Source organism: Acomys minous (assembly GCF_964271855.1).
Source record: "Acomys minous genome assembly, chromosome: 1".
Lineage (NCBI taxonomy): Eukaryota > Metazoa > Chordata > Mammalia > Rodentia > Muridae > Acomys > Acomys minous.
In genome coordinates, this window is record NC_140483.1 from 69,974,668 (window position 1) to 70,000,395 (window position 25,728).

The window sequence follows — 25,728 nt, forward strand, 5'->3', positions numbered from 1 at the left end:
GGCGTGAGCAAATCGCGGCGAGGGGCGCCTGGGACCCCGGGCACCTGCACTAGCTACCCTAGCGAGAAGGGCCCGTGTTAATCCAGTCTCGCTTCCCATCCCACGTGTCTTCCTCCTGCCGCGGCGCACGGAGGAGCAAGGAGTTTGCGGATCGGCCGGCGGAGGGCTGAGGGGGTTGGGAGGGAAGGGGGAGTTCAGATATTGAAACCAGCAGTCGCAGCGCCTGAGCTCCCGGAGCTCATCTGACTTGAGTTAGCAACCCCCCCACTCCGGCGCCTTAGAAAAAGTGTTGGAGACTGGCGTGTGCTCTGGTCTCCTAGCTGGAACTTTCCAGTAGGAGTGCTTTATTTTCTCCGAACTAGGGTGGAAGAATCTACGATATTCTCAGCCCCTCTCCTCCAGAGTCGCACATCTAGGTCGTCACCTTCTCCCCCTTTCCGGGCCCCCAAGCCTCCCCCCTCCCTCCTGCCCCCAGTCCCTAAGTCCCAGGGTTCTCTGGTCCTCAGCTGGAACTTTGCACGAGGGGTGCTTTCCTTACTCGGAACTGAAGTGGAGGAGATTCTGTGATCGCCTTGAGCTATCTTCCTCCAGGATGGTGTCTGCTCCCCCCGCCCCCCATCCCCAGGGGCGGGGTGCAAGCGGAGGAGGCGGGCAAGCCAGAGAAGCGAGGACCGGGGTGTGCCCAAGCTGAGCGCGCGGGGGCGCTGCGTCATCCTCGAGAAGCTGATGGATTGCAGGAGTGCCGGCGTTCGCCAGCCGAGGCAGCACCGCTCCGCGGACTTTTTTTCAAACTCCTCTCATCAATGAGACTTCGAGGAGGCGCGGGAGGCGGCAGCGGCTACAGAGGACGCGGAGGAAGGCAAGGAGGAGCCAGGGGAAGGAGCGCGGGCCGTGCGTGGCATTGCAACCGCCCGGAGCTGCTGGCGGGGTGTCCTTAGGGACTGCCCGGGTCCCCCGCCCGCCTCGCTCCCCTCCTCTGCCTGGCCAGCCCCGCCCCGCCGGCCCGAGCCCCTGCACTCGGCAGCCCCACGCCAGCCAAGTTGGGATGGGGCCCTGCAACCACTGCCCGGAGCCCGAGAGGCCACCTGCGTGCTAGAGGCAAACTTTTGTCTCCTCGGTAAAGTTGCATTGGCCTTCCCCTCTACCCTCTTTTTTTTTCCTTCTTTTTCTTCTTTTTTTTTAAATCCCCTTGCTCGAGGTAGTGAAGCACTTCCTAGCCTGACCAGCTTCGGTTGGGATGCTGTACGGTCTTTGGAATGTCTCTCGGCGGGTTACCGGAATCGAGATCGTGACACTGATTTTAGGGGTGCCAGAGAGGGCAGCCTTGATTGTTGCTCTGGTCCAGCTGCGGCAGGGCTTAAGGAGAATCTTGGGGCTCCACTTGAGGGGAAGTGCCTCTTGTTTTGGGGTTGCTCGGGTAGGCTGTTCTCTGGCGGGTAGCTCCGCACGGAGCCGGGAACTGTTTGAGACGAGGTGGGGGCAGGGATGCGCCGAAGCTCCCCTAGATGGGCAGCTGGGAGCGCGCCGGCCGGACTGTGCCGTGTGCTTCAGGCGCCGCCGGCCACTTGGGAACTTGCATCTCCACTTCTCGGTGCTACGAGTCCGGGTCCTGGAGGCTAGTCTTTTCTTTCTTCCTCTCTTCCTTTCCCCCTCATTGAAGCTTGTTGCCCCCGCCCCCGCCTGTCTCTGGGCCTCCATTCTGGCTTCCTTACTTTCCTCTCTTACTCTAGGTCCCCAGATCCTCTTGACTTCCCGAATGGATCCACGCGTAATCCTTTGCCGAGGGATCGGTTCCCCCTACTCCTCACTTTCATCTTAGCCCCCACTTAGCACCCCCCCAAAGCAATCTCTCAACAAGTATATTTGCTGAGGAATTTGAAAAATCCACTACTGCAACTTGATCTGTGTGTGATGGATGAGGAGCGGCGCGGACAGAGTTGGGCGCCAATCCTATTAAGGGTTTAGAGAGAGGGGAGCGGGTTTTTTTTCTCCCCCGGGATAGGGGGAAGGGACCGTGTGCTTGAGTGAGTTCGAGAGGCTCCCGCCGCGCCGGAGCTGGAAGTCCACCCAACTCGGCATCTTTTCAACCGGGCAGTAATTGCTCTCATTTCCTAGGAAACCCGAGTTATAGAGCTTGAGGAAACTGAGGATGGAGCCCCTGCGCCTCACCTCGGGTGACCTGGCCACAGAGGTGCACTGAGGTTCTGGGGATCCCCCAGGGCGCCTTTTCTTCCAGGCTCTCTTCTTTTGTGTAACTGTCCTGTAGTTCCAAGAACTAATCGTAGTTGGAGCAGGGGTAGGAAAGACCTCTCTTGGTAGTCTGGTCCTTCCGAGGCTGGGGGGGGGGGTGCGTTCTATACCCCTCTATTCCCGGGTTGCAGCGGCACCGTTCATCTTGCAGTTCGGCGGCCGCACGGTGTCCTGGGCCCCTTGCCCCTCCGCCCCCCCTGGGCGTGTGAAGGTTTAATCCCCACAGCTTTAGATAAAGGGAACAGTTGTAAAACGCTCATATGCTGTTTGCAGACGAGGCTCTGGGGGATGTTGGAGAATTTGAAAGTAAACGTTTCCCTCGCAAACGGCATAAAATAGTGTTTAAACAAATATTGTATTGGCATGCTCCGGGGGCTCGGTGCCAAAAACGTAAAGTAAATAAACTGTGAAATCCAAAATATACAGCATGTGGGGGGGGGGGAGGTAGCGGGTGGAATAGGCGGGCTTGTCACAAGTCTCCCTGATGCTATCTGTTTGTTCTTGCCACCTCTCTTTGGAGCCCCCTCCCCGCCCATTTCCTCACCTTGGCTGCGGTTTACCTTCCCTGTGTCTGGAGACTAACCCTGCCTGGCCTGGGAGCAGTCCCTTCGGAGCTCAATAGGCCTGGAAGCTGTGTTCCTACCTGGACTGGTGTTCCCACCATGGGGAGAACATTCTGGATGTTTGTTTGCTTTGAGTTTTGAGGCTCTTGCTGCCTCCCAGCTTCTGTTCTATCCTGGGGCGCTAATCCCAGAAAGTTTAATCTAAACCTTGAGGACCCTCTCCTGCTAAAGGCGGCACTTCTTGCTTTCGCTTTCTCGAACTTGCTGCCTCACTCTAGAGACTTCCAAGAGTTGGGGATGGCCTCTTCCAGATACAGCAGTCTGCCTTATGGAAAGCTCACCTGATGGTGTTCAACATTTTAATTATATTTAGGAAGATTTAGGATGCCCCCAAATGTCATGAGGTATTTACTGATTCTAAGGATTTTAGAGTAACACAGAAGAAGAGTCTTGCCTGGATCCTGTGTCTGGTAGTGAGGCCGACAGGGAGCAAACCCCTCCCAAGCCAGGGTGAGACTCCTCCATGCATTAGATGGGACTGGGATTGATAAAATCTGCTTCTGTGCTTAGGTGAGGACTGATGTGGTGAGAATACACACAGAATTCAGACTCGCCACGGTTTCCTCCCAAATTCAAACCAGGCCTTGGAAGGAGGACCACCTTGAAGTGCGTCTGGAGTGGACCATAGTGCTCCACTTCTCAGAATGTTCCAGGCCTGGAAGGACAGGGAGCACTGAGAGAGGATGTGCTTTGGAGTTGCTTCCTAAGAGGGGGGAGCCATGGGTTTACCAGTCACAGGCTCATTTCCTAGCTGCTGTTGTGTATGGGGGGGGGGGTGTCTCAGGGGCTGCGTCCTGTAGCTGGCTTATTTGCACTGCAGACTGTAAAATACACAACTACTTCACCCCTTTTTGTACTCCTACAAGAGCCCCCGTACACAGTGCAGCCCCTGGGGCTGGATTAGTGAATCCGGGACAGTCTGCAAGCAGGCAGACAAAATTGGATATTTGCCTACACTAAGTACCCTCCTTCCATCAGCTTTCCCCTCCCGGAAAACTTCAGTGCCCAGACACTAGCAATTCCCTTGAAATGAGACCATGAGGTTGTTGTGTGCACTGTGAAAGCTGCTTGTGACCCCTCACACCCAGCTGGCTTGTTAAAGCCAAAAAAAACAGAGTCCTAACCTTGTGGGTGCAGCTGGCGTTTTTTTTCTGGTGCAAACCGCAAGGAACAAGGAGGAGCCACCTGCCCTGCGTCTTTAGGCTGGGGAAGGGGGTAGAGTGGGGTGGGATGGGAAATCTACCTGTACAGTGCCTGTTAACTGGTCCATCAGGGGCTACAAGGCCAGGTGGCCCTTACTGTGGACAGCTGCTGCTGCTGCTGCTGCTGGGCCGGGGCCCTTAAAAAGGGAATCTCAGGGAAGCAGTTCCCTCTTTTCTTTTTTCCACTAAGCTTCGGACACGTGAAGAATGCCAACTAGAGAAAGACTGCCCTCAGCTTCTAGAACATCCAGAAAGGCAGAACTGGTGATTGGATGACAGCCAGGCAGCCCAGAGAGTTAGTGCACAACTTGCTGTCACTTTGAAAGACTTAGGGGGGAGGGAATAAGCACCCTGAAATTGTTTGTTAATAGGTGCGGGCGGCACTGCAGGCATCTGACCGACAGGACTTAGCATAGGAAGGCCACCTTCTCTATGCTTTTCTGGCTTTCGAATAAACACGCCACAACATTCAGTACTAATCATTTTTTTTTTCCAAATCCGAGGGCTTGTGGAAAATATAGAGGACTTAGAAAACGAAATCTTTGGTCATTGTTTTTAAGATTTTTGAGGGTGACAAGTGTCACTTTTTAAAATCTTGGGAAAGCCCGGGGGAGATGTGTACACTCTCTTCATGTGGTTTGCTGTCCTGGATTCTTCCAACAACTAAAAAAGTCCTACTGTTTCTGCTTAGCTTTTTTGCTTTGGCTTCTTAAATAACATACATGTGCTGGGAAATAACTCTCTTAAGATGTGACCAGACAGTACACATTAAAGGAAAAAAAATTTTTTTTGAGACTTGTGTTTAAATAGAGTTAATGTGGGATTTTTGGGTGTGTGTTTCACATGTGTGATTTTTAAAAGGCAGGTTTCTGGGAAGTGAGTTTTAACTGAGTGCTGGGTTTCACCATTAGCATAAGAAAACCACTTTTAGTGCTTTTGCTATTGTTTTGAATGGGGAGTCAGTACTAATGGGGAGGCGGGCTGAGAAGGGTGGTGGCCCATTGAGTTGCTTCCAGCAGCCCCTGCTCCGTCCTCTGCCCGAGAATCTGGGATCAGATAGCACTTTTATCTTGCCTTTTCTCCATTCTCTGCCCTTTTTGATGCGGCCACTTTTGTCCACGTTTATTGACTGCTTTCTTCTCTGCAATTCTGTGGAAAATTTAATGAACCAAAAGCCAGCAAATGAAATAAAGAACTTTTTTTTTTTAAATCCATTAGCAGGGTGCTGGGATTGAATCTCCTAATCTCCTCTTTGGGTGCAGAGGGTCCCAGCCTTCTAGGGAGTGAACTCAGGAAGGCCTGAGGGTGGCCCTACTACAGACTGGATTCCCACCCAAAGGAACAGGAAACGCTGCTCTCAGAGGCTGGTGGCCAGTCTTGCTGCAGCCCCCAGAATTTTCCTCCAGGATCCAGGCTCTGAGGGCTTGGCATGGGTGGAGGAGAGACAGTCTCACAGCCTGTCCCTGCCCTCTCAGCCTTCCCTGGGACGCAGTTAAGTATCTCCCTACCTCTAGACCTGGCTTTTGCCCTGTAATTAAGCAAAGCCCCGGGTGTGATTAAGGCTGCTGACTTGGCGGGGTTTGGAGCCCTTTGCCTCTAAGAGAGTGAACTCTTGCTCTTTCCTGATCTTACTGGGCTCTCATACCTCTGGGCTGTTGTATGCCTTCCTCTATTTTTTCTTCCCCCCTTCAATCTCTTCTCCCTTCATTTACTCCTTCCCTTCCCCCTTTTCTCACCTCCCTTAACTTCCTCTCTCCTTTCGTTTCCCCATCTTTCCTTTTCTTCTCTGGCCTCCACTTTCTTCTTCTGCCTTCTCTTCTCAGTTCTTTCTCCTCTCCTTACTCTCTCCCTTCTTTCCTTCTTTCCTCTCCCTCCTGCTCTTCTTTGTCTCTCCCTCCTCCGCCCCACCCCCGTCCGTTCCCCCCTCCCCGCCCCATCCCGCCCCGCCCCTCCGAGGCTCCGCCGTCCCGGTGGGGCCGCGCAGGCCGCGTGTCCGGGCGGCGCCGAGCGCGCCCCGTCCGGGGAACATTCCGTGCCCGAGCGCCCGCGGCCTCCCACCTGCGCGCCCGCCCGCCCGCCCGCTCGGCGGCGCGCGAACAATGGCCACATTGTTGCGGCGGGTGGCGGGAGCCGCCCGGGACCCTGCTCACCGCCGGGTAGGAAGAAGGCCAGAGGGCCAAGTCGTGGCGCCCGCCTGGGACGCAGTGCCCACCTGAGCCCAGGGCGTCCCGCACCGTGTCCCCAACCCACCTGCCCCTGGGTCTCCTTTCCCCATGCCTCCCTCAGATGCTCAAGTTTAGAGAACCAGAGCATTTGATGAGAGAGAGACCTGGTCGCAAAACTTTGGTGGTGTTTGCAACTTTCCTTAAGACGTCTGCAGACTGTAGCTCGCAAGGCCCCCAAGCTGGGGAGGAAGAGATGTTTCTCGGGGGCCATGCCCCTGCGTCCTGACCTCTCAGAAGATCTTTGAACACTTAGGACAGATGTTTAAAAGAGCATCGTGCGGGGTCCCCTGCATAGGCCCCTTTCAGCCCCTGCTTAGCGCCCTGTCTTTGTGCCTTGGACAATGAAATAAGTCAGGCTGACTTTGGAGCCTCATTTATAAGAAACTGTAAGGGCCGCTCAAGTACACTTGTGCTAAGTTGAATTGATTGAAATTTAATGGCGGTTAGTGGCGATGAATGGTAATGATTTTCCAGCGTATCTTTGGCATACTTGACATTAATAACAGGAGTGTGTGTGTGTGTGTGTGTGTGTGTGTGTGTGTGTGTGTGGCTGAGCCCGCCTCGAGCCCACCACACACAGGAGGCAGCTGCATTATTCATCTTCCTACGTGCCAGTCCTTTCCTCAGATCCTTTCCCTTCTTGCTAGATTGCAGTTGCTTGGATGATTTACACACACACACACACACACACACACACACACACACACACACCACATACACACACACACACAGAGAGAGAGAGAGAGAGAGAAAGAGAGAGAGAGAGAGAGAGAGAGAGAGAAATGGTAGAAAGAAGGAGAGAAATCTTCATTGACTGTGTACTTCATGTTAGCATAAATTTAAGCTCAGGGTTTTTTTTTTTCCAATTCTTACATAAATCAGTTTCTACTATACAGTCTGTGATGAGTTTGTTTTAGATGGCATCATGAATTAATGGTATGCAAATCGAAGCTTTGCAGGTGGAATGATTTACTTAATAATTTCAACTTCTAATATTTAGGCTTATTCATTATGTTGGGAGTTTTAAAAAAATGTCCATATTTTTAAACCCGAGATGGGGAGATTAGTATGCAACTGTTTTCAGTGGAGGCAGAGATGGAGGACTGAGAAGAGGGACTTAGTTTGTTACTTTCCTTTAAGAATGTGCAATTGACCAAGCATTGGCCTAAGGAGCTGGAGACAGACCCAGATGCAGAAGTACACTGGTGTCATTTGAAGTGTGGGGACGGAGTGTGACTGTGCCTGTGCTGGGCAGAGGGCTGTGGTGTGGGCTCTGATGCCTCTGTGGGCCTCTCACTTCAATCTGAAGAGTTGATCATCAACTATTTGGTTATAGCTGGTGATGGTGTGGAAACTCCACCCTGAGGACCACCCAGGCAATTAATTCATAAGATTTCCTTTCTTACGTAGGGAGTTTTCCTTTGGGACAAGTGGAGGCAGAGAGAAAGGGAGGTAGATGGAGAGGTTTTGTATTATCCTCAGAAAGAGAAAGAGACCACAAGCCACACTACTGCTTGGCGACCACGAGCAAGCTCTGTGTATATTACTTTCTTCATTGCGTCCATCAAATACCTCTCAGAAGCACCTGAAGGCAAGCAGGCAGGCAGGCAGGAAGGAAGGCAGGAAGGAAGAAAAGTAGGCAGGCAGGCAGGTAGGCAGACGGGTGGGCAGGCAGGCAGGCAGGAAGTGGGGAGGGTTTATTTTGGTCCACAGTTCCAGGGGATGCAGTCCATGAAGGCAGTGAAATGATGGTGACCAGGAGTGTGAGGGAGCTCAGCATGAGGCATCCACAGTGGGGAAGCAGACAACAAGTGCTGGGACTTAGCCTGAGACCTCTTTTTTTTTTCTGCATTCTAGGACTTTGCCCCATGAGATGGTGTCTCCCCCATTTAGGGTGGGCTTTCCTACTTCAGTTAAACCTAGTCTAGAAATCTCTCACTGACACAGGCCGGAGGAGTGTCTGTTGGGTGATTGCAGATCTTGCTGATTATCAGTGGTGGCCATCGTATCACGAAGGGGGGAGGTGTCAGCAGTTGCAGCCTCCTCTCACTAGCAGCCAGCATGCCCTGCTCCCCTGGGCAGCCTCACATACAGGGATCAGGGGAGGCAGGGTGGTGGTGGGGATAACCGGTGTCTGGGAGGCTGTGGGGTCTGCCTCTGCCTTCCCCTCATTGACCCCTCTTCCTAGGCAGCTTCCTAAAACAGTGTAGCTCTAGGACAGTGGTTCTCAACCTTCCTAGTGTTGTGAACTTATTAATACAGTCCCGCAACCCCTCAACCATAAAAGCATGCGTGTTGCTACTTCCTAACTAATTTTGCTACTATTATAAGTAATGTAAATAGTTGATATGCAGGGTATCTGATATGTGACCCCCCCCTCCCGTGAAAGAGTCACTTGACCCCCAAAAGGTTGAGAAGTGACTAGTCAAAGGAGTGAAATGCTCACGGGTACATTGATGGCCAGTTGGTCAGTGATGGCCCTTTCAGACTTCCCCCTGAAAGCTGAAGGCAGTTTAGGAAGGGCTGACACATAAATATGTCTCGGATCTTTAAAGATGAAGACAGCATTTTGACTTTAAAAAAAAAAATTGAGGTCGCAGCCATGCAATGACAGGTTGAAGGCCCATCACTCAGACATCTCCACGGACAGCCCTGGGCTGCGCCTCTGTGATGCATGGTGTGTGTGTGTCCAGGCAGGGACAGAATATTTAGGGCTGTCCCTCGCTGTCTCGGAGAGATCAAGGTGAGGATACAGCTCTGGTGGGGTTCAGGGGCTCGGTTTGCAGTGAAGAGAGGAAGTCAGCAAATCAGCCAAGGCCTCTTAGGTATGCAGATCAGGAGTGGAGCAGGACCGCAGGGGAGGAAGTGGAACGGGGTGTGTTTGTCTCCGGAAGATGAAGTGTGTAATAGACATAATATAGTAGGTTACACTTGCAATATAGTCTGTTCCAGGGCTCTTTGTACTGGTAAATGTGAGGAGAGATGGGTGATATGGATATTTATGTGGAAATCCGTTTATATCAGTAAAGCTGTAAGTGCCAGCTCTCTGCAAGTTGGATTGTTTTCCGGTCTCAGGATATACAAGAGATAGAAGTGGAGCTGGGCACATGGCTGAGGTGGTAAAGTATCTTCAAACATGCAAAGTATCTGTGGGAACCCCAGTACCCACAGAAAAGCCAGGCTTGGCAGTTTGGGTTTGTAATCTCAGCTCTGGGGGTGGGGGTGGGGCGCAGAGACTTATGGGTCTGAGTTGAACTTGGAGCATATTGGCCAGCTAGCCTAGCCAAGTTGATACCCTCCTTGTTTCAAAAAGTAAGGCGAAAGGGATGGCTCAGTGGGTAAAAGTGCCCGTTGCCACTCTTGATGATCCAGGGGACCCACGTGGTAGAAGAAGAGACTCACCGCTGAAAGTTGTCCTCTGCTGCCTGCATTCTGCGTTCCCACATGTATTTGTGTACTATGTATATAGTACACATACACACACACAAAGGAAGACCTCTGCCATTGACCCCTGCCATGTGCATGCACACTTACATGAACTTGTACATACAACACGCATAGACACACACCCCTCGAAATGAGTGAGTAGCAGCAGATCTTAGCAGCAGGCTAAGCGTCATAAATAGTCCCCAAGTGGGGCCTCCTGGGACACTCAGAGGAGGTTCAGGCCCCAGGGAGAACCCACCACAAGCAAAGTTTGCCACAATGGTGCCTTTATCAAGGTGGCTGGTGGGAGATCTACTTTTTCTTTTTCTTTCTTTCTTTCTTTCTTTCTTTCTTTCTTTCTTTCTTTCTTTCTTTCTTTCTTTCTTTCAGACAGGGTCTCATGTATTTCAGGCTGTCCTCAAACTAAGTGCATAGCTAAGCTGACCTTGAACTTTTCTGAGGCCCCAGCACTACCTTCCAAGTGCTGAGATTACAGGTGTGTCCTGCCTTGCCTGATTTATGCCGTACTACGGAAGGAACTTACTGAGTGTTCCGCTGGGGTGGTATTCCTGGTTAGGGCCACCTTTAGAAAATGATGTCGTTTGTATGTATGTATGAATGTATGTATGTATGTATGTATGTATGATCTATCTATCCAGCCATCCACCTATCTATCATCTGTCTGTCTGTCTGTCTATCTATCTATCTATCTATCTATCTATCTATCTCACTTAGGTTCCAGTCAGCCCAGGAATGCACTATCAGCAGATTGGAAGACTTTTACCTGCCTGTCCACTGTTGCTGGACTAGGTGTCATGGTCAAGTAGATTAAGTGAAAAATGGAGTGGTTTCAGGACCAAAATTGCACAGAGAAGTGATCTTCATGGTAGGGTTTCTCTCAGGGCATAGAGACAAGACAGGATGATCAGTCTGGTGCTCAGCACAGTCCATCTGAGGGTTAGGATCCTTGGAATGGTGCTAGCTTTGTCAGTCACTGCAGTCCTGATGGCTGTGGAGATGGGGGTTTTCTCATAACTTCATTTCTGTTGCTGCAGTAAATATTCTGACAAAAGGCAACCTAGAAGAGAAAGGGTCTATCTATTTCATATTATAATCCTAAGTTCCAGCCAGTTTCTGTAGGGAAGCCAAGGTGCAAGGAGCTTGAAACAGCTTGTCACATCACATCTACAGTATGGAGCTGAGAGAAATGAGTGCTTGGATGTAGCTTGCTTGCTCACTCATCTCTTACACAGTTAAGGAGTCCCTACCTAGGGAATGGTACCACCCACAGTGGACTTCACCCTCTTATATCAAGTAACAATTAAAACAATCAATCCCCAACAGATGTGACCACAGGCTAGCCTGATCTACTTAAGTCCTCAATTAAGACTGTCTCTCCAAGTGATTGTATGTTATGTCAAACTGACAGCTAAACCATCATAGGCTTTTAAATACATGAGGTTCTGCCCATGTGGGTTAGCCTCTGATATATACCATCGGGCACTGTAGTCCGTTCAGTATTACAAGTGCACATGAGTAATAAATTCCAGAATGAATCATAGTGTGTGTGTGTGTGTACATATGTGCATTGCTGTATTTGTAGGTGCATGTACATGTGCAAGTTGGTATGAAGTTCTGTGCTTAGTCTCAGCTGCTACTTGCAGACACTGCCCAACTTTGGTTTTGTTTTGTTTTGTTTTAGTCGAGGGTTCCTCACTACCAGCAGCTTTTCAAGTATGCTAGCCTGCCTGGCCAGCAAACCTCAAGAACCTGCCTGTCTCATTTCGTCAGCACTGGGGTTATAAGCTTGTACCAACCTACCTGGCTTTAGGTTTTCTATTAATTATATTATCTTTTTATTTTGTGTGTGTTTGTTTGGGGGGGGGTGCCATGATTACCACTGCATGGATGTGGAGGTCAAAAGACAACTTGTGTGTGGGGGTGGGGTGGGGTGGGGGGCTTCAGCTATTGAGGAGTCTCAGGAATCAAGCTCAATTTGACAGGCTTAGCAGTAAGGGCCTTTACCTGAGCCACCTTTCTGGCTCTGTGGATATTTCCGTGGGATCTGGAGATGGAATTCAGGTCTCTATGCTTATAAAAGTGAGCGCTTTACTGCCTGAGTTACCTCCCCAGCCCAAGAAGAAACTATTTGGTAAGCTGAATTTGTGTGATGTATGGGCCAGTCCTCGTCCTTGGTTGGAGAGTGACCATCAGAGCAGAATTCTCACCTGACTGCATTTATGGAGGCGTTAGGCTCCGCTCAGGCCCCTAAGGGGAGATTTGTGAAGGAGACAGAGTTGGAGGCAGGGGAATAGGAATTTAAAGGTCATCCTTTTCTCCAAAGGAAGTTTGAAGCCAGCCTGGGCTACATGAGACCTTGCCTTAATGCAACAACATAAAGGCCAAAGAGAGGCTGCTATACATGTCTCTCCACCCACCCATCCTCCCTCCACCCACCCACCCATCCTCCCTCTACCCACCCATCCCTCACCGTCGCCACTTATCTATATGGTGTGAATTAAAGATCCGAGGGAGACAAAGCCTCAATGGTCCACTCAAAGCCAATAGTGGGAAGGCTGGAGCCGGGTCTGCTAGATGTTTCTCTTAAGTTCTCACCTGTGTGTTGTATTTAGGACATTCATGGACCCAGGACCCTGTCTTATTTGTAGCTGCTAAGGGCTTCCCTGGGAGCAGCGGATGTCTGCTGGGAGCAAGGGCAGGCCAGGGCTGTCTGACAAGGTCAGGAGGCATTCTGGCATAGCTGGTTGGGTTGATTGCATCAAGTGGATAGAGACTGTGACAAGAGGCTGTCTAACCTAAATGTCACCCCGCTGAAGTGCTGCTCATGGGGAACCCTGGGTGGGTGACGGTCACCAGCAAAGCCTGCCATGGGTGTCCCTGCTGGATCCAAGATGCTGCTGCTGAGGTAGGTGTCTAGGGGGTCCCTCGTGTGGAGTGTGACAGCAGGCAGCGGTGTTTCTTACGTACTTACTTCATCCTCACCCGGAAGCACCGAGTGTCTTTCGTGTCCCCTGCATTTGGAATGGTTTGGCCCGTGCCATCAAAAGGAGTTCCTTGTGTAATCCATCAGCCAATCAGCTGACACTGGAACATCTGTTAGGTGCCTGGTGCTGATTAAACTTCAGCACCATGGGCTCACCTTGCTGGCCTGCTTTAGCACCCTGCAGCTGAAATCCCAGGCTTCTCTAAGTCTAGAGGGGAGGCTGGGCTATGTATGGTGGGAAAGCTAGAGGTAGCGAGGGTGACTGTGCTAGGTGACTGTATGGGGACATTGCTCAGTAGGGATTCCCCAAACTGTTGTCCCAGGGAAGCTCGATGGGGCTGTGCCCCTGGCTGCAGGCTGGCAGGTGTAGGGGTGGGTTGTCCCTGGGGATCTCATTGGCAGGGAAAGCAAGTCTTAGGTTAGCACAGAGTTTGGGCTTTTGCCTGTGTCTCCTTTTTTTACAAATTAAAAGAAAAATTGTGCCGGGTGTGGTGGTGCATGCCTTTAATCCCAGCACTCGGGAGGCAGAGGCAGGTGGATTGCTGTGAGTTCCAGGCCAGCCTGATTTGCAAAGTGAGTCCAGGATAGCCAAGGCTACATGGAGAAACCCTGTTTTTTTAAAATTTGTTCATATTACATCTCAATTGTTATCCCATCCCTTGTAACCTCCCATTCCTCCCTACCTCCCGCTTTTACCCTATTCCCCTCCCCTATGACTGTGACTGAAAGGGACCTCCTCCCCCTGTATATGCTCCTAGGGTATCAATTCTCTTCTTGATAGCCTGCTATCCTTCCTCTGTGTGCCACCAGGCCTCCCCATCAAGGGGAGATGGTCAAATATGGGGCACCAGAGTTCATGAGAAAGTTGGTCCCCACTCTTCACTCAACTGTGGAGAATGTCCTGTCCATTGGCTAGATCTGAGTAGGGGTTCAAAGTTTACTGCATGTATTGTCCTTGGCTGGTGCCATAGTTTAAGCAGAACCCCTGGGCCCAGATCTGCCCGTCATAATGTTCTTCTTATAGGTTTCTAGGACCCTCTGGATCCTTCTATTTCCCCATTCTCCCATGCTTCTCTCACCTAGAGTCCCAATAGGATGTTCTCACATCTATCCCACTTTCCTGGTAGGTGAAGATTTCATGGGACATGTCCCTTGGGCTAGTGTCCAGTTATAAGTGAGCATATACCATTTGAGACTTTCTGCTTCTGGGTTAACTCACTCATGATCCTTTCTAGTTCAATCTATTTGTCCACAAATTTCAGGAATTCCTTGTTTTTAATAGCTGAGTAATATTCCATAGTGTAAATGTGCCACAGTTTCATTATCCATTCTCCTACTGAGGGACACTTAGGCTGTTTCCATGTTCTGGCTATTATGAATAAGGCCGCTATGAACATGGTTGAGCATATGTCCCTGTTGTGTTCTGGGTATATTCCAAGGATTGGAATAGCTGGGTCTTGAGGAAGCCAAGAAACCCTGTCTTGAAAAAACAAAAACAAAAACAAAAAAATTATTATTACTATGTATATATGTATGCATGTGTGTATGTATGTACTCATGTACCATGAGGCGTTGTTGAGATCAGAGGACAACTTGCAGGAGTTGGTTCTCTCCTCATACCATGTGGGTCCCTAGGATGGGGCTCAAGTCAATCAGGCTCGTGGTCTAGCGCCTTTACCCACGGAGCCATCTTACCCACAGTCCTTACCCTTTTGCTCGTTTTTTGAGACAATCTCACTATGTGGCCTGAAATCACTATATAGACCAGGTTGGCCCTGAACTTGCAGAGATTCTCTTGCCTCTGCCATCAAAGTGCTGAGATGATGAATATATGCCAATGTGCTTGGCTTGCATCGGCTCCTATACTTAACCGAACAGTTGTGTTGAGCAGTCAGAGAAGGCTTCTTTCGTCAGAGCGCCAGCCTGGGGTTTTCCAGCACGGTGGAAGAGAGCAAGCATAGTCAGGCAGAGAAGCTGAGCAGGAAATAGCCTTTCTGGGGCTTGGGTGTGGGGTGAGGATTTGCCTAGAGATTTCCCAAAGGGCAGCTTGTGATGCACATGGTGAAATGTCAACATTCTTTGAGTCTAGACCACTGGGATTGACGTGCAGCATTTCCCCCTTCGAGACAGGGTTTCTCTGTGTAGTCTTGGCTGTCCCAGAATTCACTCCTCTGTAGACCAGGCTGCCCTCAAACTCATTTAGATCTGCCTGTTTCTGCCTTCCAGGTGCTGGGATTAAAGGCGTGTGCCACCACACTCAGCTTGATGTGTGACAAATTTAATCTCCCCATAGCCTTTTCATTCTCCCTATCTTGAGTTTGGGCCGACAGAGTTTTTGGAGCGGGGTGGTTTGTTTTTATTTATTTTCAGGCCGTGTCTTGTGTACCCCCAGGCTGGCCTCACACTTGCTGTGTAGCTGAGAAGCAGAGGTTGACCTTGAACTTTTCATCGTCCCGTCTCTGGCTGTGATTCCAAGGGTGCACTACTCCTCCAGGTTGGTGTGGTGCTGGGGTTCAAACCCAGGCTCCCGTGCATGCTAGGGAGCACATTCCTAGCGTGCTAATGGTCCCAAGCTAAACCCTGACGTGCTTTGGTTTTTCTGTTTCCTTTTGCGTGGGTCCAACACAACTGTAGAAAAGAGAGAATTCCTACAAATGTCTATGTGCCTCTTCTTATTTAGTGGCTTAAGGGCAGTGGTTGTCGTTTGCACTTCATCCGTTCATCTGCCCATTCTTCATTCAGCATCCTGTACCCACCCAAGCATTCATCCTCGCCCCACTCATTATCCAGCCACTCCCATCACTCATCCTTCCATCTTCCTTCCACCTACGCATCCTTGCCCCACCCTTCGTCACTCTTGCATCCATGCACTGTCCATCCGTGTATCTGTCCTTCCCTTCTCCCTCCATTCATCCACCTATTTCCTATCCGCCTCCCACTTGCTCATCTTCTACTCACCCTTTATCCATCTGTTGCTCATTTTTCTACCCTTCCACCCATCCACCCTTCCATTATCCATCCATTTATCCATCATCCTTTCTCCCATCCACCCATCCTTTCATTTTCTATCCTTTCGTTAGCCACCTATTGTTTATTTCCCCATTCTCCTTCCATCCTTTAGCCATACACTTTTGACTATGGGGATTTTAGGCCGTTTATATTGATGCTTAGTGTACCCTCTTCCCCCCATTCATGAAGCTGAGCATCACTTCCTGTTCTAGCCCTAGGCTTTCGAGTTTCACTGAGTTTCCTTACTTAATAACACTCATTAATATTGACTGTTTATATATATAATCTGTTTATTTGTACTTAATGTTTGATAAATGAGTTTGGGACCTGTGTGTGTGTGTGTGTGTGTGTGTGTGTGTGTGTGTGTGTGTGTGTGTATGTGTGTGTGTGTGTGTGTGTTTATACTGGTAACATGCATGCACATATGGAGGAGGCCAAAACAATGTATCAGATGCCTCACTCTGTTGCTCTCTGCCTTAAGGTCTTGAGAGAGTCCCCTCATTGATCTGGAAGCTCCCCTAGCTGTGCTGATCTCAGGGTCCGTCTGCACCCCTCCCATGTTGGGGTTACAAGCACATAGACCTTGCTTTTTACCTACTAGTCTTTCATCCTTCTCTACCCCCTGGGAACAGTTTTGATGGAGGAGACGGTTATGCATTTCCTTTGGTGTCTATCTCAAGAAATGCAAGCCCACCAGGCCGAATCCAGGTTGGCTTTCTTGATCTGGGAGAGCAACTATGATTAATGGCTGGTTTTTAATGTTATATTTTTACATCATCTAAGCACACGCTGCAGGTCATTTGGGCCCCACATGTAATCTGTGTTGGATGGGTGGCAGCTGTTCCGATTCAGTTGGGAATGGGCGGAAATAACCAGAGTTGGAGACTGGCTTTGTGTTTGAGCTCAGACAGGCACTGTCCCTCTTTGATCCCCTCCTAGTTCGTTTCATAGAGAAATTAATTCCTGGTTCGCTCACTCTCTCTGTCTCTCTCTCTCTCTCTGTCTCTCTCTCTCTCTCTCTCTCTCTCTCTCTCTCTCTCTCTCTCTCTCTCTCTCCATTTTTGTTGTGTGTCAGTGTGTACAAACATGTCTCTGAAGGCCAGAGGACAGCTTTCAGGAGTTGCTTTTCTCCTGTCCCCATGTGGGTTTCTGGGAGTCTAATTCAGATCCTCGGGCTTGGTGCCACGCACTTTTATCTGTTGTGCCATCTCACCAGCCCGTTTCTCTCACCCTTTAAGCTCTCATGTTCAATGACTGGAATTTACAGTTCTCTGTTTGTGGTTAGAAACCTTGACCTTGGTTACCTGATGGAGAGTGCCACGTCCACGAATGCTAAGCTCTTCCAGGGTGGAAGTGGACCTGGAGATCTGGCTGGACCTAGGCCGCATGGGGTACCTGCTGGTGTCTGGTTGTGAGCCCACAGCTTTTTACACATGCCACTGAGTCCGGGATGTTGCTGGTATTTCTCAAGTTCCCAAACATAAAATGCCAGTGTCATAACTGCCTCTGGCCCTGGGCTTCAGCTCTGCCATATTCTTCTGGGGAAGATGTGGGGGTGGAAGAGAGAGTGGAGGGATGTAGCAGGTAGGTACAGGGCATAGCTTCATCTGGGCCGAGAAGTTTCCAGAAGTCCAGAATGTGGCTCTGTGGTAAGGCTTATTGTAGTTCCTTCAGTCCTTGCTCCAAGAAGAAGCCCACCCACTTGTCCCTGCTGTGGTCACTGGCTCTCTGAAGGAAGGCTATAAGCATTTCCTTTGGTTTCTCTTCCCCCTCAGCCCCCCAGGCTAGGCTACCACATAGGTAAGTCAATGTGTGTCCTCTTGTCCAGTGATTCCCCTGAAAGGGACTGCCTAGATAGGACTGGGTGCTTTAGCCGGGGCACGCCACTGGGAGTAGGTTTAGCTCTTAGCAGGCATTGAAGACAAATTATAAAGCAAATGAGGGTGCCCGGAGGACTGGGTTGTAGCTTAGTTGGTAGAATGCTTGCTTGTTCATCATGCAGAAAGCCCTAGGTTCAGTCCCCAGCTCCACAGGAGCCAGTGGCGGTGGTACACATCTGTCACATCCACGCGCAGAGGTGGAAGCAGAAGGCTCAGAAGCTTGAGCTCAGGCTGGGGAGATCACTTGCAAGTATGAAGCCCAGCACCCCAAAAGCTGGGCATGGCCACACGCACCTGCAACAGTGGCGGGGGACAGGAGAATCACTGTGGCTTGCTGGTTGCCAGCTTAACTCCTGGTTCAGTGAGAGACCCTGCCATCATGCCTGGCCCACAAATGACCCTTAAAACTCCAGCATCATTCTCAGCTATATCTAGCTTTGAGGTCAGCTTGGGCTACATGAGACCAAGTCTTAGCCTTTCTCAAACAAAACAAAGAAACAAGGATGACTCTGGCTCCATCTCATCGGTGTATGTGTGCATCTCACATTATATGTGTTAAGTGCCTGGTGCATAGTAAACATGTAAATTTTGATTATTGTTATTATTAAAAAGACAGCCTGAGTAGGCCTGGGGCATCTGGCAGCTGTATCACACTGGTGACTCACTTAAGCTATAGTTAAGCACACTCCTCACTCTCAGGAGCATGTGCTGCTGGTATACACCACACTTCCCACCTTGCTGGGTTTAAAAGCTCAACTTCTGCTAAAAGTTATCTTGGCAGTGAGTGGAGCTGCCCTTACAGCACCAGGACCAGCAAGTGGATCACAGGCACCAGAATGCTGTGTGCTTTCTTCCTCTCCAGGAGAGGGTCAAGGTTTGGCAGGGAGAATTTCCTTTTTCTCTGATTTACTTCCCTTTATTTTTACTCCTCCTCTTTCTTCTCTTCTTCTTCCTCCTCTTCTTCCTCCATCCCTCCTTCCCTCCCCAGGCTGTCTTAGGTAGGGTTGCTGTTGCTGTGATAAAACACCATAACCATAAGCAACTTAGAGGGGAAAGGACTTATTTCACCTTTCAGCCTGTAGTCCATCATCCAGGGAAGTCAGGACAGGAACTTGAAGCAGGACCCTGGAGGCAGGAACTAATGCAGAGGCCATGGAGGTGTGCTATTTACTGGCTTGGAACCCAGGACTACCAGCCCATGGATGTCCTCACCCACAGTGGGCTAAGGCCTCCCACACCAATCACTAATCAAGAAAATGTCCTATAGACTTGCTTGCCCACAGGCCAATCCATTTTTGCAGCATTTTCTTGATTAAGGTTCTTTTTTCCAAAACGACTCTAGGTTATGTCAATATGTCATAAAACTAGCCAGCGCACAGTGTCTCATGTAGCCCAGGCTGGCTTCAGACTCAATATGAAGCTGAGGATGGCCTTTAGCTGGAGATCCTCTTGCCCCCGCCTTTTGAGAACTGGGGTCACAGGCATAGAACACTGTGCCTGGCTTGTGTGCTGGAGATGGATCCAGGGCCCTGTGCATGGTAAGCCAGTGCCCTATCAATTGGACAACCCCCCTTTTTAAAATCTTGTTTAACTGCTTATTTTTCTAGTTGTTTCTTCTTCTTCTTCTTCTTCTTCTTCTTTTTCTTCTTCTTCTTCTTCTTCTTCTTCTTCTTCTTCTTCTTCTTCTTCTTCTTCTTCCTCTTCCTCCTGCTCCTTCTCCCCCATCCTCCTCCTCCTCCTCCTGCTGCTCCTCTTCCTCCTCCTCCTTCTCCTCTTCCTCCTCCTCTTCCTCCTTCCTCTTCAAGACAGGGTTTTCCTGTATAGCCAGGCTGGCCCTGAACTCATAGAAATCCACCTGCCTCTGCCACGCAGACTGCTGAGATTACAGACATGCGCCACCATGCCTGGCTGCTCCAGTTGCTATTTACAAACGACATTTGTTTATTTTGTGTGTGTGTGTGTGTATGTGCGTACGTACTTGCCGCGGCACACACGTGGAGGGCGGAGAACAACTTGGGGAGGGGTGCGTTTCTTCTTCTGTCACGTGGGCCTCTGTGATCCACCGTAGGACATCATGCTTGGTGACAAGTGCCTCCACCTGCTGAGCCATCTCACCAGACCCTCGATACTTTCAAGATTTTTGGTGTTTCTAGTTTCTAAATCAATTTTTGGGAACAAAAATGCCAGTTATTTTCCTTCCACCCTTGTTGGGGGAATCCCAGCTCCATGTGTGTTGGGGATTGCCCCACGGCTCACGTGCTCTCTTCATTTCTAATTCATTTCTTTTTCCCTTTCATAGTAGATAGTTGTCACCGTTGATTCATCGACTCCCAGAGGCTCTTGTCATCCGGAAGAGTTCAAATCCACCACCAGTCACATCCAGTGTAGCTCTAAAAGTGTGACGGGTCTTTTTTAATGTCTTCTGAGCTCCTCCTGGGCATGCAGTGTTACAGTTAGAGCAACTTCACGCTCTTGTAAGCTCACTTTACCCTCTGTGTCTTCTCTGGCCCGGGGCAGGTTGCTTGGTTCTTCCTTCACTGTAGATTACATCTCCCCGCCTTCCGTCGTGACGGGCACATGCCTGGAGGTCTTTGGTAGATTCTTGAGAGTGTGATTTTTATGTTGTTAATTGGTTAATATTTTCATTTTCCTGAAAATCTTCTTACGCTTTCTCTGAAAGCGTTGTTAAATTGTGTGTGTGGGGGGGCGGGGGGCACTTAACCTATTTTGGGGGTGGGGGAGAGCAGTGTCTCCTGTAGCCCAGGCTGGCTCTTGGACTTACTGTGTAGCTAAGGATTGCCTTTAGCTCGTGATCCTCCTGCCTTGACCTCCCAAGAGCTGGGGTGACAAGGGTAAACCACTATGCCTGCTTTAGATGATGCTGAGCAGAGAACCCAGGGCTTCCTGCATGCTAGGCAAACCCTCCACCAGCTAGCTGTACCCCCAGCCCAAAAGTTTATAATCTCTGAGGTTTCGTCAGATGGCATGAGGTGGTGGCAGCTTACAGTTAGGGATTCTTCTGTATCTGGCAGTGGTATCACACTGGTGACTCACTTAAGCTACAGTTAAGCACACTCCTCACTCTCAGGAGGATGTGCTGCTGGTACACACAGCCTTTCCCACTTTGCCGGGCCTTAAGAGCTCAACTTCTGCTAAAAGTTATCTTGGCAGTGACTGGAGCTGCCCTTACAGCACCAGGACCAGCAAGTGGATCACAGGCACCAGAATGCCCTGTGCTTTGTTTTCCTCCAGTTCCTCGGTGCTCTGTGTCTTAGGAGGTCTGGCTGGTGTGTTCAGGCACTACCTCTTTGTGTGCGCATCAAACACAATTCTTAGGCAGTCTTTTGTCTGCTTCTTTCTCTGTGTCCTGGGCAGAACAGACCCTAACTGTGTATATTCGGCAGGGTCTCAAGACCATCCCTGTGTGTTGTCCCTGTCACCAGTTTGAATCTCCCCTCTCTAAAGCTGTCAAAGCAAACTCCAGCTCCCTCAGACTCTTCAGGCACATAACACTGTCTCCTTTACCCTGCAACCTACTGATGTGCTCAGCCTGCGCTGGAACTGGAAACTCTCTCCAGACAGTAAGCTGGGCCTTGTAAGGCTCACCTCCCTTCACTGCCCGGCATGCTTTAAATGTTTTGTCTGGTTTTTCGGTGGTTTCGGGTGGGAGCCTAAATCTGGTCCCTGTTATTCCATCTTGGCCAGCAGTGGGACGTTTAATTTTCATTTTTTTTTCTCACGAGGAGGACCGTTCCAATTTTAAACGGTGGAAAGTATTCCATGGTCCTGTGGTCCTCACCCTGAGTGTGTCTGTGGAGGGTGTGAGGAGTTTACAGCTGGGAGGGCCAGGGACACCTCACCTCCGTCCCTGAAGCGGAGGCCTCAGGGAACATGTGTGGGCTGGAGCCTTGTGTTTTACGCCAGAGTACCACTGCAGGAAACCTCAGCAGCTTGTCCAAGGGCGGTGTGCACAGCTGAGCGTGGGAGCCTCGTCAGAACTACAAAACCCCAGAGTGCTTGGGCTTGCCAGCAAAGGCACTCGTTCAAGATGTTGTCATGGGGAGAAAGGGGAAAGCGGAAGTGGGAAGGGCCTGGTGTGAATGGCGCTGGCTGGGAGGCCTGGCTTGCTCCCCCTGACTGGGCCTCTCAGGCCTGGCTGCAAGACCCTGGGCTTTGTCTCAATCTTCCCTGTGACAGAGAGCTGGGGCCTAGGCACAGATGTTGTGCCTGAGCCCCTCGCCTGCCTATAAGCTCAGGAGGGAGGAAGCAGGGTTCTTTGGAATGTCTGAACTCAGCTGTGGGGATGGAAAAAAAATATCTGCTCGGCCTGTGGCCTTGAGAGGGGAGGCTGAAGAGGCCGTAAATCATCCACAGGCTGGGAGAGCTGCCTCTGGTCCTCTGTGGCCTGAAGAGAGGGCTGTGGGTGGGCCCTGGGGAGCCCACTGTCCAAGTGCCAGGCTAGGAGCCGGAAACTCAGAGAGTCAGATTGAGGGTCAGTGGGCTCTGGGGACCTGTATCTGCAGGCCTCTGGTTGGCTGGGAGGGAAATGTAGTAGTGATCACTTGTCCAAGAATGGACAGGCTGACCCAAAGCTGGAGCCCAGCTGGTCCTCCTCCCCTCCTCTCCCAGAGAAAAAGAGAAGCAAGAAGAGGGTGCTGATTGAGCAAGCACTACTCAAGTGTGTGTGTGTGTGTGTGTGTGTGTGCGCGTGCGCGAGTGCAGGCACATGGGTACAATGATGTGTTTGTGGAGGTCAGATGGCAACCTCAGGACAGGGACTTTGCCTTCTACTTTGGTTTTTTTTTTTTTAAAGATTTATTTATTTTACTTATTGAAAATGAGTGCTTTATCTGCAGAAGAGGGTATCAGATCGCATTACGGATGGTTGTGAGGCACCATGTGGTTGCTGGGAACTGAACTCAGGACCTCTGGAAGAGCAGGAGGCTCTCTTAACCACTGAACCATCTCTCCAGCCCTGCCTTCTACTTTGAAACAGTCTCGTGTTGGCCACTGTGTGTGTACATGTGCAGGCATGTGAGTGCCACAGCATGCCTGTGGAGGTCAGAGGTAACTTGTAGGAGTCAGTTTTTCCTTCCATTAGGTAGTGTGCTTAGCCTGCTGGCTTCTGGGGCTTCTCCCGTGTCCACCTCCACCTCTCCACAGGAGCCCTGGGATACAGATGCAGGCTACTTCAGCTGGCTGCCCATGGGATCTGGGACTCCTAACTCAGGACTTGATGCTTATGCTGTGAGGTCATTACCTGCTGAAGTGTCCCCAGCCCCTCCAAGGTCCCCTATGTCTATATTGGGAGTAGGTGTTGTCAGCAGGGGGCTCTTTCGCAGACTCTCTGCCTGTCTGAGCTTTCCCACTTCTGTTCCTAAGAGATGACTATATATGCATGCATATGAACAAAAGAGAGGCATGCATGTGCACATTTGTGTGTGTGTGTGTGTGTGTGTGTGTGTGTGTGTGTGTGTGCGTGTGTGAACATCAGATGTCCTGTGCTATCACTCTCAGCCTTATTCCTTTCAGACAGTCTCACACTGAATCTGAAACTAGCACAACCTAGCAATCCATCTGTTCTTACTCACCCACCCACCCACATGCACTGGGTTTGCAGGCAAACCCACTGGTTTTGGTATGTTCTGGGGACTCAAACTCAGGTCCTCATGCTTGCAACAAGCCCTCTTACCCACTGAGCCATCTTCCTAGGCCACCCTGTGTCTAATATTGCATGAGTTTTCTGCCACATCTGGTGGCTTTCGCTCCGCTCCTAGGAGCAGCTGGCTGGGGGATGGGGGTGAGTGTCATGTGATCAATAAGGACAGTCCCGAGCCAAACAATCCAGCCTATGCTCTTAGTTGAGAGGCACAGCAAAATATTGCATATACCAGGGACTTTGGTCAGAGGCTTCTGTAGTTAGAGCCTCTCCAATAAGAAAAGGACGCCACTGAGCAGGCGCTGTCCCCTGCTCTGTCACTCAACCTCTGAGGGGGCAGATGAGATGGGCGGGTTGTGTGACCTTGGGCCGGGCCTTTGCTTCCTGGATCTCAGGGCTTGCTGTCTCTATTTTATGAAGAGGATGTGCTACCTGGGTCCTAAGGCCTGTCCTAACCTTAGACATCCTTAGAGACTTGCTTGCTCTGGGATTTGAATCTTCCCTGGGTGGGTGCCAGCTCAGAGAATGCAGTGAATGGGTTCTCCCACTGGGCGTGTGGGGGATGGTGGGTTGACCACATTTTAATGTCACCCGATGATGTAGCTGGAGGTGTGGCTTAGTTGGTAGTGTTTGTGCATGATGTCCTGGGTTCCGTCCCGGAACTGATGAGGCATGCCTGTAACCCCAGCACCAGGACGGCAGGAGAAGCAGGAGTCCAAGGTTGTTCTTGGCTACGTAGAGAATTTGAGGCCAGCCTGGGCTACATGAGACTCTGTTATTTTTATTTTATTTTTTAATCATTACATGAGCTCCTTGGCTACTAGTCTTTAACCCTTGCTTGGCGGACCAGCCACAGGGCACCTTCTGTCTGCCTCACCACCCCTAATCACTGCTGCTGGACTCCTGTGGTTTGCCTACTCCTCACCAAAGGTCACCATCTCTTTCTATTCCCTCCTCCTCCTCCCCAAAGTTCCGTGTCTGCCCTTCTTGCGAAAACCAAAGCAAAACTTGCCTCTGGAAGGCTGCCCTCTCATTCCTGTTTGTTAGGCATGCGTTCCCCAGCCCAGTCTGTCCTGGGAAGGTCCTCTGACCCTGGATGCCCTCTTGTGCAATTCTGCTGGCTGGCTGGCTGGGCTGCGGAGATGGGCCTGCGCTCATAGGGCAAGGAGGCTGGCAGAAAGGAGGAGGAACAAAGGCTGGCCTGGGCCATACCTTGGGGTTACCCTGGGAAGGTGCTACCTAGGGGTCTGTTTCTTCCTTACAGTTGTAGGGTTTTTCCTCCTGCTTCTGCCCAGCCCCGGGCTGCCCCTCTTTTCCCCATGCATTCCCTCATCTACCATTCTTTCATGTGCTCATTCTTTCATGCATCCATCCATCCATCCATCCATCCATCCATCCACCAACCTACTCCTGCATCTAGCCATCCACGTATCTACCTGCCCACTGCTCTTCCCCCTTCCTCTCCTTCCCTTCTTCCATCCCTCCCCTCTTTCTACTCCTCCATCTTCAAACCTGCCCATCTGTCTATCCTATCTGCCCGTCTCACCCAAGCCATCCACCCTCCCATCCGTTCACCATCAATAAACATTTATGGCACATACAGGAGAGCCAGCCTTGGGCTGAGATTTAAGGCTGCGTGCTTGAACAGGACCTCAGAGCCTTCGGTGGGAGGATGCATTTTAAGGGGTAAGGCTCTAGGAGGTGACCAGAGAGCCACCCTGAGATGGCCAGGCTCTCCTGTGGAGAAGGCACCGTGTCTAGTTTAGGCTCAGTTCCAGTATCCAGGTGCCCAGCACCCTGTCCATTAAAGGACAGCTTGTGAAATGGAGTCTCTGGTGACATTTCCACCTGGAACGACAGTGTGGTACTAGAGACACATCCTGAGGACTCTTGGCTCTGGCATAAGTGAACTCTTTTTTTTTTTTTTTTTTTTTAATATTTGCCTCTCATGTACACAGTGCTCTGCCTGCATGTACACCTGCAGGCCAGAAGAAGGCATCAGATCACACCATAGATGGTTGTGAGCCACCGTGTGGTTGCTGGGAATTGAACTCAGGACCCTCGGAAAGGCGGTCAGTGCTCCCAACCTCCGAGCCATCTCTCCCGGCCCCATAAGTGAACTCTTAAACTGGGGAGGCTGGCTACTTCCACTGGGGCCTGAAGAGAGCATTGACGGCAAAATTAATGTCTGGTAAGACAGAGGGGACGAGGCGTTCCAGGAGGCAACTGCAGGCCTAGAGGTCTAGCTTTCCTCCCTTCCAGCCATGACCTGATGTCGCCTTTTATGAGATAGATTGTCATCACATTGATTGACTTGTGGGATCCCACATCTATGTTATAGCAGAAAGACTGATGTATACCAGCTGATCTCAGAACTGAATGAATGAATGAAGTGAATGAGTGAATGAGTAGGCATGGCACTTTTGGGGGGTGAGAGGGTCTCATGAAGG

General features: G+C 50.6%; 1 protein-coding gene across 2 annotated transcripts in view; it reads left to right on the forward strand.

Annotated features, from left to right (window-relative positions):
* The first annotated feature begins 473 nt into the window (after positions 1-473).
* The window catches only part of GLI2 (GLI family zinc finger 2), a 228,405-nt gene continuing 203,150 nt past the window's right edge, over positions 474-25,728 (forward strand). Inside the window, exon 1 of one of the 2 annotated variants that reach the window (XM_084774666.1) lies at positions 474-1,117. The gene's annotated coding sequence lies outside the window, so the exon portion shown is untranslated. Of the gene's footprint in view, positions 1,118-15,142; positions 15,225-25,728 lie in introns of those variants that run through there. The other variant, XM_084774667.1, reaches the window with a different exon arrangement.